A 13,201-nucleotide genomic window follows, 5' to 3' on the forward strand; every position below is an offset into this window, starting at 1 on the left:
TATGCTGGAAATTTCACACATCTTCCACATTTCTATATCACCAACATTATTAGAGAGAGAGATACATTTAACAATGTAGTTCATTTGAACATTTTCCACATAATTCCTTATCATTCCCTACAATGGTCATTGCTGCACCTGAACAGATCAAAGTGTACGCAACACAACACCCAACCTACTGCGCCAGGCTACTCCAATGCATATCTCATTACCATGATGCAACAAGACCGTCATGTTTACTACAGTAGGGGCCGGGGGAGAGGGGGCGTGGCCATTACGTGTCTCCTCTACATTGCAGAGAGATTTTTGATGAAATAAAACTATAAGCAGGATGATGCTATAAACTGAGACCACTCTTACACAACCCACCAGCCCACCAACCCACCAGCCCACCAGCCCACCAACCCACCAGCCCACCAACCCACCAGCCCACCAACCCACCAGCCCACCAGCCCACCAACCCACCAGCCCACCAACCCACCAGCCCACCAGCCCACCAGCCCTGTAGATTATGACAGATTTAACGAGTTTGCCCTTGCACTGTGTGGACAAGCTCCAAATGCCTTTCGGATGAGGTGAAGGGAATACAGCTCCTAAGCAAAAACTCACTCACACAGACAGACAGACACACACCACACATACACGCATAAACTCATGGCTCCAATTCTCCTACGTTTAACAGTGACCATGAAATACTGCCCACCCAGATTGGTTGGACAAAGACAGCTACTGACATGGAATGTTTATGCTTTAAAAGCAGCGTTGCTGCTGACGACAGCACACACCGTACCACATCACCCAGTCCTTACCCCACTCCCACACTCCACCTTGGTCATCAAAACCATTGCGTGTGACAAATACTAGCATGAAACAATACAGATGACGGCAAGAGTCGTAAAGTGTGGAAGGATGGCTGACAGTTGACACGCGAGAGTCTAAAACACATCACTCAGAAAAAGGAAGGTACTCTCAGAGCTTTTCAACAGGGACTCTGACATTTTAGGATCACAACAGCTGACTATAGATAACTAGGGCATGGGTTAAAGCCAGTCACACCCCCCCCAAAAAAAATAATAATATATGGATAAAACTAAAGCCATTCACATAAAATAGGGTAGCCTTTATATGAAACATCAAGTTGAGATGCTTATCCATTGTCAATGCAATACACAGGTTAGCAACAAGCTGAGCTGCATACAGCCAACAGATTAAAATGATGTGAAAGCAGCAAAGACATCAATTCATCTCAATCCACAGGAAAAGTATCTACAACACTTGAACGTTGAGTGGGAACCAGATAAATGGCCCTTTTCAGCTCTTGGTTTAAGAGCACTGCAAAACAGTATCCTGGATTCGATTCATGCCAAATAGCTTTCATAAAGTGAGCAGTGTCGTAGCCTCACATATTCGACTATAATTTGAGAAAGGGGTTATCCACATGTCAAGGCTATCCTGACAAGAAAGGGTATAAAAGAATGAATCGTGTTGAAAAACCACAATACCTAATTGTTGTCTTAGCTACAGTACAGAGTGAATGGTTATATAACCAAATCCCTCATTTCAAATAGAGAAAACGCAATAACTGCAACAAGAATGCACTGAAGAATGGCTCCTTTAGTAACCAATGAATGCACTACAGCCAAGAGACTAGGGGAGCGAAGGAAGAGGAGGGAATGCAGAAGGGATAAAAGTGTGCTTTACTTGTATCTGGTGATGCCATGGTGGAGACGATGACAGGTGGGCCGGTACGGCGGCTAAGCTTCTGGTTGGCGGCCATAGCACTCTGGCTCTGCATGGTGGTACCCACGGGCATCATGGCGCCATCAGACGGGGTGCCCCCAGCCTTGCGCATCATCTGAGGGCTGAGGTGGGGGCTGTGCATGGGTGACATGGGTTGCAGGCTGCGGTCCCGCTTCATCAGCTCCATGGGCACTGTGTAGTTGGTGGAGTACGCCTTCGGGGCCTGCTGAGGTGGCGGCAGGGCAGGCATGGACACTGGCATCTGCTGTTGTTGCATGGCTTGCATTGCAGCCCCTGACATCTGCTGGTGCTGGGGCATGGCAGCCATCATCTGCATGCCCGGATGCATAGGGACACCTGGGTGTTGGGAGTATGCAGACACTGGCCGGGACTGGACAGGGACCATGGCACCACTGTAGGGCCCCGGGGTACGAGGTCCTGGGTAGCCCTGGGTGGTTTCTAGGAGGTGCTGAGAGGGAGCGCTGTTGGGCCTCCTGGCCATGACCTCAGCCATTGCGGGGGAGATGGTCTGCATGACACCAGGGGTCTGTGGTGGCATCAGCCGTGGATCCATGCCCATTGCCATGGCCTGCTGATGATGTTGGTGCTGCTGCTGCTGTTGGAGGTACATGTCAGAGCGGTGGCTGAAACTGTTGGAGCGGCCCCGCATGGGGGCCTGATGCTGGGACGTGGGTGTAGGCTCCAAGGGCCTCTTGACACTGATGGCTACCCGCGACAGCACACGCGCCTGCCCTAAGTTGGGAGCCACAGAGCGCACGTCATTCTCTTCCATCACTGCCAGCATGCCGGTTGTGTCAAAGCCCTGCTGGATGAGTGAGGAGATGGTACTCTCCGAGAGACCCTCATTGCGAAGCAGAGCCAGGAACTCTGGGTCGGCGTTCCTCTTTGGGTCTGCAGGCGTCTGGGGGGGCTGTGGGAGGTGGAAGGGGGAGGGCTACAGGGGCTGGTGGGGGAGGAAGAGGGGCAGGAGCGGCGAGAGGAGGGTTGGTGTTGTAGACTGGCATGTTGGTCTGTGGAGGCTGTTGTTGTACTCCGTAGGGCGAGGTGCAATCCTGCCTCATCATCATACCTCGCTGTTGCATGCTCCCATCCAGCCCCTGCGTGTTAGGATCCACCACCAGGCAGGTGGCTGCGGGTTGCTGCTGCCGATGGTCCAGGGGACGGCCGTTGATGTCGGTGTAGACCGGCTGTCCAGCTAGAGGGGGGTGGCTCAGATGCGTACCGAGGCGAAGATGGTTGTTCCATCCCATAGTGAGCAGGAGAGCGCTGGCCATCTGGCATCATCTTGGCAGCGGCAGCTACAGCTGCAGGCTGACTGTAAACCTGGTTCATGCCATGGGCAGTTGGCGGAGGAGGGGGAGGAGGAAGAGGAGAAGCCGATGGAGGACCCGGAGGTCCGGGCCTCCCTCCCTGTCCCTGGTCCCATGGCAACCGTCCCACTGGGTTTATCCCATAGTGGGACGGGGATCTGTTGAGCGGGTGAGGCTGTGGCTGCTGCTCCACCCGGTAGAAGCCCCGGGGATCCTCCGGTGGTCGGGGAGCCATAGCAGGGTCATGGGGATAATATTCCTGGGAGACGACGGATCCTTGGTGACTATGAGCCATGGTTGGACGGTCGTAGTGGTTTAGCTCAGGGACTGAGCCCTTTCTCATTTCGCGGGGATCAGCAGCGTAGCCCTGCTGGCTGTACAGAGAGTCCTGGTAGGAGTAGGGGTCTCGTTTCAGATCCAGGTCAGGAGGACGCACCCCAGGGGGTGGCTCGTAGGAACCTCCTCTGTCTCCCCTGTAAGACAGCGAGTTGCGTCGGCCCGCAATCCTGCCTTGGTGGTCGTAAACGCTTTCTCCCCCGGACCACTGCCCCTCATTCCCCCCCAGGGTGTCCCAACTGTGGGAGCGACCGATATTCAACTGCTTGCTGGTGACGAGCATTGGAGAGAGAAAAAAAGAAGACAGCTTTACAGAGGAAAAAAAACAAGCAGGAGTAGTTGGTGTTTTCTTTCAAGTGTTCAGTTACACTTTGCATCAAGAATGGAAATGAAGGAAGGAGGACGGAGGAGGAGGAGATGAAGCAGTGGGGTGTATCGTTTCACCTGATATCCAGCTGTAAGGTTTTTGGCTCCCCTGAGGTCCTTGCTATCAGGTGGCTCCCCCTTGACAGGCAATCCTTGAATAATTTATCTCTGGAAATATTATTGCTGGTGGTGAGAAGGGATAGAGGACACCACACACACACACACACACACACACACACACACACACACACACTGTGCAAATGTTGCAAAGGCAGCAGCAGCTACTCCACTGAACCACAATGACAGGGTCCGTGCTTGGGCTGGCCACCAACTGTGTAGGCTACCCGACGCGGTGAGAGGAGGAAAACACTGGAAAGGAGGGAATATTAGAGGGAGTGGGATGGGAGAGGGTCGTAGGCAGGGGCTTGTAATAATCCAGTAGGGTTTTATCCTTCCCCTACTCTGGGACACTTTAGTCGCTCTGGCGATTGCTATGAGGGATTACCGTCTATATAAAGCCTGATTAATCCCACTGCCCATCGTGACGTCACGTGAACCAGATAAAACATATCTCTGATTATTCTGCCCATTTACGAGGGGGCACACCTTCATCCACATCTGTTGCCCGGGACACTTACCTTGGACTGATCACTTGATTGGGTCGTCAATGAGTTGGAGGGCCGGCTGGGTCTCGTTCATTGAGCAAGAGGAGATTCACGCCACACCGCTAGTATCCCTCAGGGAGGGGGAAGGCAGGCAGGCGGGTAATTGAAAAGAATACAGATCTCACTGCTGTCTCATGTGCTGTCAGGAAACATCAAATCCACTCTGATTGGACACTAATCTGTTGCCGGCGCCGACGCTGCCAGAGTGACCACGCAACTGCTGTGAAACTCGCCCAAAATGTCACTTACGCCTCTGTAGCCTCCTGTCCCCCCTCACTGAGAGGACCTGATAATTGTCACGAGAGGACCGGGACTCTGAGAAACAGAAACCATGGGTGGACATGGGAAACAGACTGTTAAAAATATTCACACTTTGAAAAATGATTAGAACAACATATTGTCTGCCACTCACAAAAATGAATATAAATTATTAATTGACCTTGAGAAATAAGCATGAAAGAAACGAGCGAGAAATTCACCCACGGATTGTCCTCAAAGCACAATTTACATGTACAATTGTGGAACTAATGCCATTTGTAACCAACCACATTCTATCTACCTGCTGTTACCACAGCACTCCACCCAAAGCCTCGCTGATCCACTATACAGAGCAAAGCTCTGAAACAGGATTTTGCCCTGTCAGAGAGACGTGGTAAAAGGGGGGAAGAGAGCATTTTTGTCACCACACATGCAATCCCTAAGCAATCCCTCAAACCCTCTGGGAGTCCGTCCTATCCTCACAGTCCCTTGTGATACCTTGTCCTTAGGCTTACTGTACCTACCTGCCTGGCCAGCTGACACTCGATCCCTGTTGGAGAGCTTCCCTGTTAATTGTTGTGGCAGAAAGGACGCCTTCATTGTCATTAACCCAGTCCTGGGATCAGTGCCGGGGCCTCGTGTTTTCTGTTGTTATGACAGCTAGGGGACCCTCTCAAATAATCCACCACGTTGACAAATTATACTAGAGTTTACCCTACATTTGCTTTTTATACAATCGTGAAGACCCAGATTGGCCACTGGACTGCAGTGGTGGATCATGCTGTCGTTCCTTAATCAGTGTTGCGTAATTAGGGAGATAAGAGATTTGCACTGGACAGGAAGTAAATGGAAAAGCTGAAGCGCCCACTGCTATTGCATTATGGGTTGAAAGGAAAAAGGGGATTCTGTCACTATCGTTGACAGTGGAATTGACTTCAGACCAACTTAGTTTGTGTTTTTTTTTAATACTAGTTCCAGGAAACTATAGTTGACAGAAGGAAATCAGGCAAGTGAGATGGGGAGAGAGGGAAATGGATGGATGAGAGAGCGAGAGACGGAAGGCAGCTTGGGGGCACTGATATTAAAATGAGAGCGAGTTTCTCAATTCGGTTTCATGCTTGAAAGATTATCACGGTGAAAAGTAAACTAATTAAGTCTTTAGGGACTTTGGGGAAACCAAAAGGCCTGCACATATGTAGAAGCACGCAGTTATCTATAATAAAGAAATCTTACGTAGCATATGCCTTGTGGGAATAGGGTTAAGTTAACTTTGCAAAACATGAATATCGGTCACTGGAAACCATTGCACTGTCCTGCCACCAACAAACCCTGTGTGTACGTACAACATGTGTTTCAACACCATCAGAGAAAAGCTCAAAAGTCCCCTCTTACTGATTTCCTTCTGTGATCTGGTTCCCGAGAAAGAGTGCTAGCCTAGACCACACATCTTTATCAAATAGATCTAGATAGAGAATGTGTTCTGGGTGTGTAGATCTAATCATACAGGAGCAACGAGGCAAAGACACTGTCGACAAACCAAGGATGAAGTATCCCTACTACTATACACCGGAGTATATACATGACATTAAAGGCATAGTTCACCCACATGACTAAATCACATGTTGGTGTCCTTACCCTGTAAGCAGTCTATGGACAAGGTATGACCCCAATACATGCTTTGGTTTTGTTTTCCCTTGCACTTTTTCAAATGTTAACTTATGAATTGGATTTGTGCCCCAAATGCTAAAAAGTTAGCATTTCAAACAGTGGCCAGTTAAACAAAACCAAGGCATGAATTGCTGTCAGGCCCTGTCCATAGACTGCTTATAGGGTAAGGTAACCAATAAGTCATTTTGTCATTTGGGTGAACTATCCTTTCAAAGCTGAGATCCACAGCGCCACCGGTCATTATTGTTTTGTTTCTAAAAACAGCGCAGAGGAGAGCAAACAAATAAATATCATAATACTCTGCTGTTCTATCGCACTTGCAATGACGTGGCAGTTTCACCGCCTCAGATTCCAACTTTAAAACGCAGTGTGACATTCAAATGCACAGACTTGTGGAAGTACGTCCACTATTATGAGAGAGAAGAAACAACAGTGAGCCACTTGTACAAACACAGTATTTTCCGCTACAAGTGGTAATATTTCTTGGTACACCTTGGTATTGTAACTGCTGCTCTCATTGTTCTGCCACATGAACAGTACAGGGGTTCCTATTCAACAGGCTGTCATTGTTCTGCCACATGAACAGTACAGGGGTTCCTATTCAACAGGCTGTCATTGTTCTGCCACATGAACAGTACAGGGGTTCCTATTCAACAGGCTGTCATTGTTCTGCCACATGAACAGTACAGGGGTTCCTATTCAACAGGCTGTCATTGTTCTGCCACATGAACAGTACAGGGGTTCCTATTCAACAGGTTGTCATTGTTCTGCCACATGAACAGTACAGGGGTTCCTATTCAACAGGCTGTCATTGTTCTGCCACATGAACAGTACAGGGGTTCCTATTCAACAGGCTGTCATTGTTCTGCCACATGAACAGTACAGGGGTTCCTATTCAACATCCTGTCATTGTTCTGCCACATGAACAGTACAGGGGTTCCTATTCAACAGGCTGTCATTGTTCTGCCACATGAACAGTACAGGGGTTCCTATTCAACATCCTGTCATTGTTCTGCCACATGAACAATACAGGGGTTCCTATTCAACAGGCTGTCATTGTTCTGCCACATGAACAGTACAGGGGTTCCTATTCAACAGGCTGTCATTGTTCTGCCACATGAACAGTACAGGGGTTCCTATTCAACAGGCTGACATTGTTCTGCCACATGAACAGTACAGGGGTTCCTATTCAACAGGCTGTCATTGTTCTGCCACATGAACAGTACAGGGGTTCCTATTCAACAGGCTGTCGTTGTTCTGCCACATGAACAGTACAGGGGTTCCTATTCAACAGGCTGTCATTGTTCTGCCACATGAACAGTACAGGGGTTCCTATTCAACAGGCTGTCATTGGTTGCTGCATGTTTCACATCTGTGAAAGACACCATTAATCAGAGTATCTAATCTCTCAAAGGCCACCCACACGGATGCCCATGTTTAATAAGCCCCCTACATCTCATTGTCACTCATACCCCAGCACCCTGGCTCCATATGAATAATGCATCTTAGTCAGACAGACGGGGGAGAGTATGTATGCCACGTGTGTGTGTGTGTGTGTGTGTGTGTGTGTGTGTGCGTGCGTGCGTGTGTGCGTGTTTCTGTGTGCGTGCGTGCGTGTGTGTGTGCGTGTGTGTGTGTGTGTGTGCATAAACTCACATGTGATGAGCTGATTTGTACTCAGTGCACAGCAAGCGTGCGTGACCCTGGATCTGTTCTGAGCCTTTGACCCTGTTCAAGGCGGCTCCTCTCCTTGTCTTCTGACATGTTACAGTGACAGCGTTTCGGTAACGTCCCATTACGCTAAGACACGCCACCGCTGTAGCCAGCAGACATGAATACTGACTCGACCAGACATCAAAAACCAACTGCCTCAATATTCATCCACAGCGGTTTACTCCTTGCATGATTAGAATATTAAACACACATGAGTTGGGGTAGTAGGCACACTGTAGGTGAGAGGTAGAATAGGGATTCAATTACATTGGACCAACGTTGTTAAGAATTGGCACGGCTTGACCTCAATGCATATTGTACGTTGCTATGTGACACCAATAGCAATACTATGACTGCCTTGTTTAGTGCTGTGACGGTTATTGACATGCAAAAGACTGCCGGTCCCGCGGTAATTGACCGTAAATGAACAAACAAGCTGCTGATGCACACCTTCGGAACGTCTATATTTGAACAAGTTACATAAATACATGTAATATACACCATAACAATACATCCATTCTCTATTTTAGGTAGGTATAAAGAAATGTTTTTCAGGAGAACAGAATGTGAGTTTGCCTACCGTATGTTATGTGGCTGTGCTCCATGCAATAGGCTGTAGGCTTGTTCATTTAGCAGACGAGATATGCTCCTAAATGCCGTGCCATTATTTTATATCACATGATTTTACAGTAAGAGGAATAGAATTTCACTTAGCTGAATGAAGTAGAAAGGGTATTTTTCCCATTTTGGAGTAAGTGCACATACGAAGGCCAGGTTGAACATAAAAATGGTCCTTTGAAAACAGGTCCTATAGGCTACACTAGATTTAGAGTTATTTGGCAACTTCAGTTGTTAATAATGATACAAACCTTAGAATGTCTTATAAATCAAAATATATATATGGGCTACATGATAGGCTTCTGATGATTTGAGTCACTTGAGCTCTGTTCCTTGCCTCAGGCTGCACACACTGTTCCCTAATCAAGTGATCATATTATCACCCATTAGACTATTCTCAATTTCATATTATCTTTACTAAGACGCTACATTTGTTTAGATTTAGAATGGCCCATTATCAAAGGGCAGGAACAGGGTCAGGGGGAAAAATACATTTCATCTGCCTATACACTGGAATATCGAATGGAGGCAGCTTCCCTGTCTGTTTGTTCGGCTACTTACTTCACTCCACACATCAACCACTGTTTGAGGAGCAAGCAGCCTCTCGCTGCTCGACAGTGGACATTCCACCCAAGCTCAGTTTGCCAAGCGCTCCCCAAAAGGGAAGGGGTCTGAATAATCTCCGAATGCAATGTATATAGTATAAGCCTATGGATCTGTGTCAGCTCTAATATGTGTTTGGGTGTTTAGAACGAATCATCACCTTAGAAAGCGTTGTCCATTTCCTTGTTAGGCTTTGAAATAACATCCACAATGACCATGTTTTCCACTCAGTTTCAACCTGTTGTTGAACATCTTTCTTCAAATTGATCAATCACAGGGAGGTGAGTTTTAAAAACACTGTACTGTTTTGATGATAAGTGTTTGATGTGATTTTGGATTGCAATTGATGTCAGAGTGGTTAGGAGGACAATAGAGCCTTGAGTACCAGGCCACTAGCGAGTTGGGTACTACCAAAGCATGTCCCGAGTGCATATAAGGAGATTACCGTGACACAACAGTCACATGGAATTTTACTGCGTGGAATTTTACTGCAGTCATGACTCATGACTGACCGGTAGGGCAGTAACATGCTGACCACACCACTCGTGTTACAGGCACGAGCAATGCAAAACAAACTGCTCACGAGCATCTGCGTGGCCAGGTGCTAAAATATAACTATTTGTGACGCTTCACACGCTGCAAGTCCCATCTCTGCCATCTCCTCATTGGTTTTTAGGGGCAGAGTGCCCTGCCTGCTGCCTTGACTCCCAGAGGAACCAACCTGGCACCGACCGGCAGTGTGACCTCTGCGGCCACAGATGGTGCACGAGACGGAATCTCTTCCGGTCTCCCTGAGCGCAGCACCTCCCAGCTCCATGGGCATCGGAGTGGTGGTGCTGGGGGATGGAACCGACAGACCCCGATCTGGACGTCCACGGGTAGCCAGCAAGTTATCCAGCCGAATGGACAGATCCACCAGCTGGCCGAAAGTAAGGGTGGTGTCTCTGCAGGCCAACTCTCGACGGACGTCCTCGTGCAAACTGCAGCGATAGTGGTCGATCCATCCCGCTCCGGCGGCCAGGGTCTGAAAGTCCAAAGCAAACTCCTGTGTGCTCCTCGTCCTCTGCCGCAGGTGGAATAGACGTTCACCCGCCGCTCTACCCTCGGGAGGGTGGTCGTAGACCGCCCGGAAGCGGCGGGTGAACTCCTCGAAGTCATCCAACGCCGTATCTCCTTCTCCCCATACGGCATTAGCCTACTCCAGAGCTCTCCCCAAGAGGCACGAAATGAGGACGGACACCCTCTCCCTTCTCGAGGGAGCCGGGTAAACGGTGCTCAGGTATAAGTCCAGCTGTAATAGGAAACCCTGGCACCGTGTCGCCGTCCCATCACACTCCCTGGGAAGGTCAAGACGCATCCTACTGGGACTGGATGCAGGAGGGACGAGTAGTGGTAACCCCGGTTGTGCTGGTGGGGGCGCTGGAGGAACTCTGTCTCTCCCAGAGGTCCATTGTCTGCATGACGCGGTCCAACACGACGCCAAGATGTTGGATAATCGTCACTTGCTCCTGGACGCGCTCCTCTTTCCTCATACCAGGGGCTCCTGCTCTTGCTGACTCCATGTAGATGGTGTGGTATTCTGTAAGGGGTGCGTATCTGGTGGCAGGGAAGTCAGACGTAGGAGAGCAGAACTTGATAATAGCCGGAGTAGTTTAATAGTAAAACCAACGGCATAAGAAATACAAATATCGGCACAATAACCCGACACGCACCAGTCAAACAAAATGTGCACAAGCACTTACAATAAACAATACCACACAAAGACATGGAGGGAACAGAGGGTTAAATACACAATACATAATGAGGGAAATGAGAACCAGGTGTGTGGGAAAACGAGACAAAACAAATGGAAAATGAAAAATGGATCGGCAATGACTAGAAGACAGGCGACGTCGACCGCCGAACATCGCCCGAACAAGGAGAGGCATCGACTTCGGCAGAAGTCGTGACACACCTACTACCATACCCCGTTCAAAGGCACTTAAATCTTTTGTCTTGCCCATTCACTCTCTGAATGGCACACATACACAATCCATGTCTCAATAGTCTCAAGGCTTAAAAATCCTTCTTTAAACTGTCTCCTCCCCTTCATCTACACTGATCGCAGCGGATTGAACAAGTGACATCAATATGGGAACATAGCTTTCACCTGGATTCACCATGTTTTGTACACTCAGTGTAGAATAGGCTGTTTTTAGCCTTCAGCTTTCATATAACCATATGAACTAATTTATATACAATATTCTGCCCATATGAAAACATTTATTTTAGGCCATAACTGAACCAATTTCTGTAGGAACCTTGGTTTTATATATATATATATATATATATATATATATATATATATATAGTACCAGTCAAAAATTTGGACACACCTACTCATTCAATGGATTTTCTTTATTTTCTATATTGTAGAATAATAGTGAAGACATCAAAACTATGAAATAACACATATGGAATCATGTCAAAAAAATCAAAATATGTTTAGATTATTTGAAGTAGCCACCTTTTGCCTTGATGACAGCACACTCTTGGCTTTCTCTCAACCTGCTTCTTTTGATTTATTTGACCTTTATTTAACCAGGCAAGTCAGTTAAGAACAAATTCTTATTTGCAATGACGGCCTACCCCGGATGATGCTGGGCCAATTGTGCACCGCCCTATGGGACTCCCCATCACAGCCGGATGTGATACAGCCTGGATTTGAACCAGGGACTGTAGTGGCGCTTCTTGCACTGAGATGCAGTGCCTTAGACCGCTGTGCCACTCAGGAGCTTCACCTGGAAGGAGTTCCCACATATGCTGAGCACTTGTTGGCTTACTTTCCCTTCACTCTGCAGTCCAACTCATCCCAAACCATCTCAATTGGGTTGAGGTCGGGTCATCTGATGCAGCACTCCATCACTCTCCTTGTTGGTCAAATAGCCCTTACGCAGCCTGGAGGTGTGTTGGGTCATTGACCTGTTGAAAAATAAATAATAGTCCCAATAAACGCAAACCTGATGGAATGGCGTATCGCTGCAGAATGCTGTGGTAGCCATGCTGGTTAAGTGTGCCTTAATTCTAAATCAATCACTGACAGTGTCACCAGCAACGCACCCCCACACCATCACACTTCCTCCGCCATGCTTCACGGTGGGAACTAAACGAGGAGATCATCCGTTCACCTACTCCGCGTCACAAAGACACAGGGCTGCACTTTCTGATGCTATTAACTATAATTAACTTGTCCTCTGCAGCAGAGGTAACTCTGGGTCTTCCTTTCCTGTGGTGGTCCTCATGAGAGCCAGTTTCATCATAGCGCTGGATGGTTTTTGCGACTTCACTTGAAGAAACTTTCAAAGTCGTTGAAATTTTCCGGATTGACCGACCTTCATGTCTTAAAGTAATGATGGATAGTAATTTCTCTTTGCTTATTTGAGCTGTTCTTGCCATAATATGGGCTTGTTCTTTTACCAAATAGGGCTATCTTCTGTATATAAACGCAACCTTGTCACAACACAACGGATTGGCACAAACACATTAAGAAGGGCAGTAATTACTTTTAACAAGACACACCTGTTGAAATGCATTCCAGGTGACTACCACATGAAGCTGGTTGAGAGAATGCCAAGAGTGAGCAAAGCTGTCATCTTCGCAAAAGGTGGCAACCTCGAACAATCTCAAATATATATATTTGTTTAACAATTTTATGTTTACTATATGATTCCATATGTGTTATTTCATAGTTGTGATGTCTGCACTATTATTCTATAGTGTAGAAAATAGTCAAAATAAAGAAAAATCCTGGAATGAGTAGGTGTGTCCAAACTTTTGACTGGTACTGTGTATATATTTTATATCCAGTCGGATAAACACTCCAAACAGCCTACCCAACCACTCGGAGGCGTCAGCATGGTCCTA

The 13,201-nt window shown here is 47.6% G+C and overlaps 1 pseudogene; it reads right to left on the reverse strand.

The window, feature by feature from the left end:
- The window catches only part of LOC124041227, a 54,928-nt pseudogene extending 50,781 nt beyond the window's left edge, over positions 1-4,147 (reverse strand).
- Positions 4,148-13,201: the final 9,054 nt, after the last annotated feature.

This window comes from Oncorhynchus gorbuscha, linkage group LG08 (assembly GCF_021184085.1).
Source record: "Oncorhynchus gorbuscha isolate QuinsamMale2020 ecotype Even-year linkage group LG08, OgorEven_v1.0, whole genome shotgun sequence".
Lineage (NCBI taxonomy): Eukaryota > Metazoa > Chordata > Actinopteri > Salmoniformes > Salmonidae > Oncorhynchus > Oncorhynchus gorbuscha.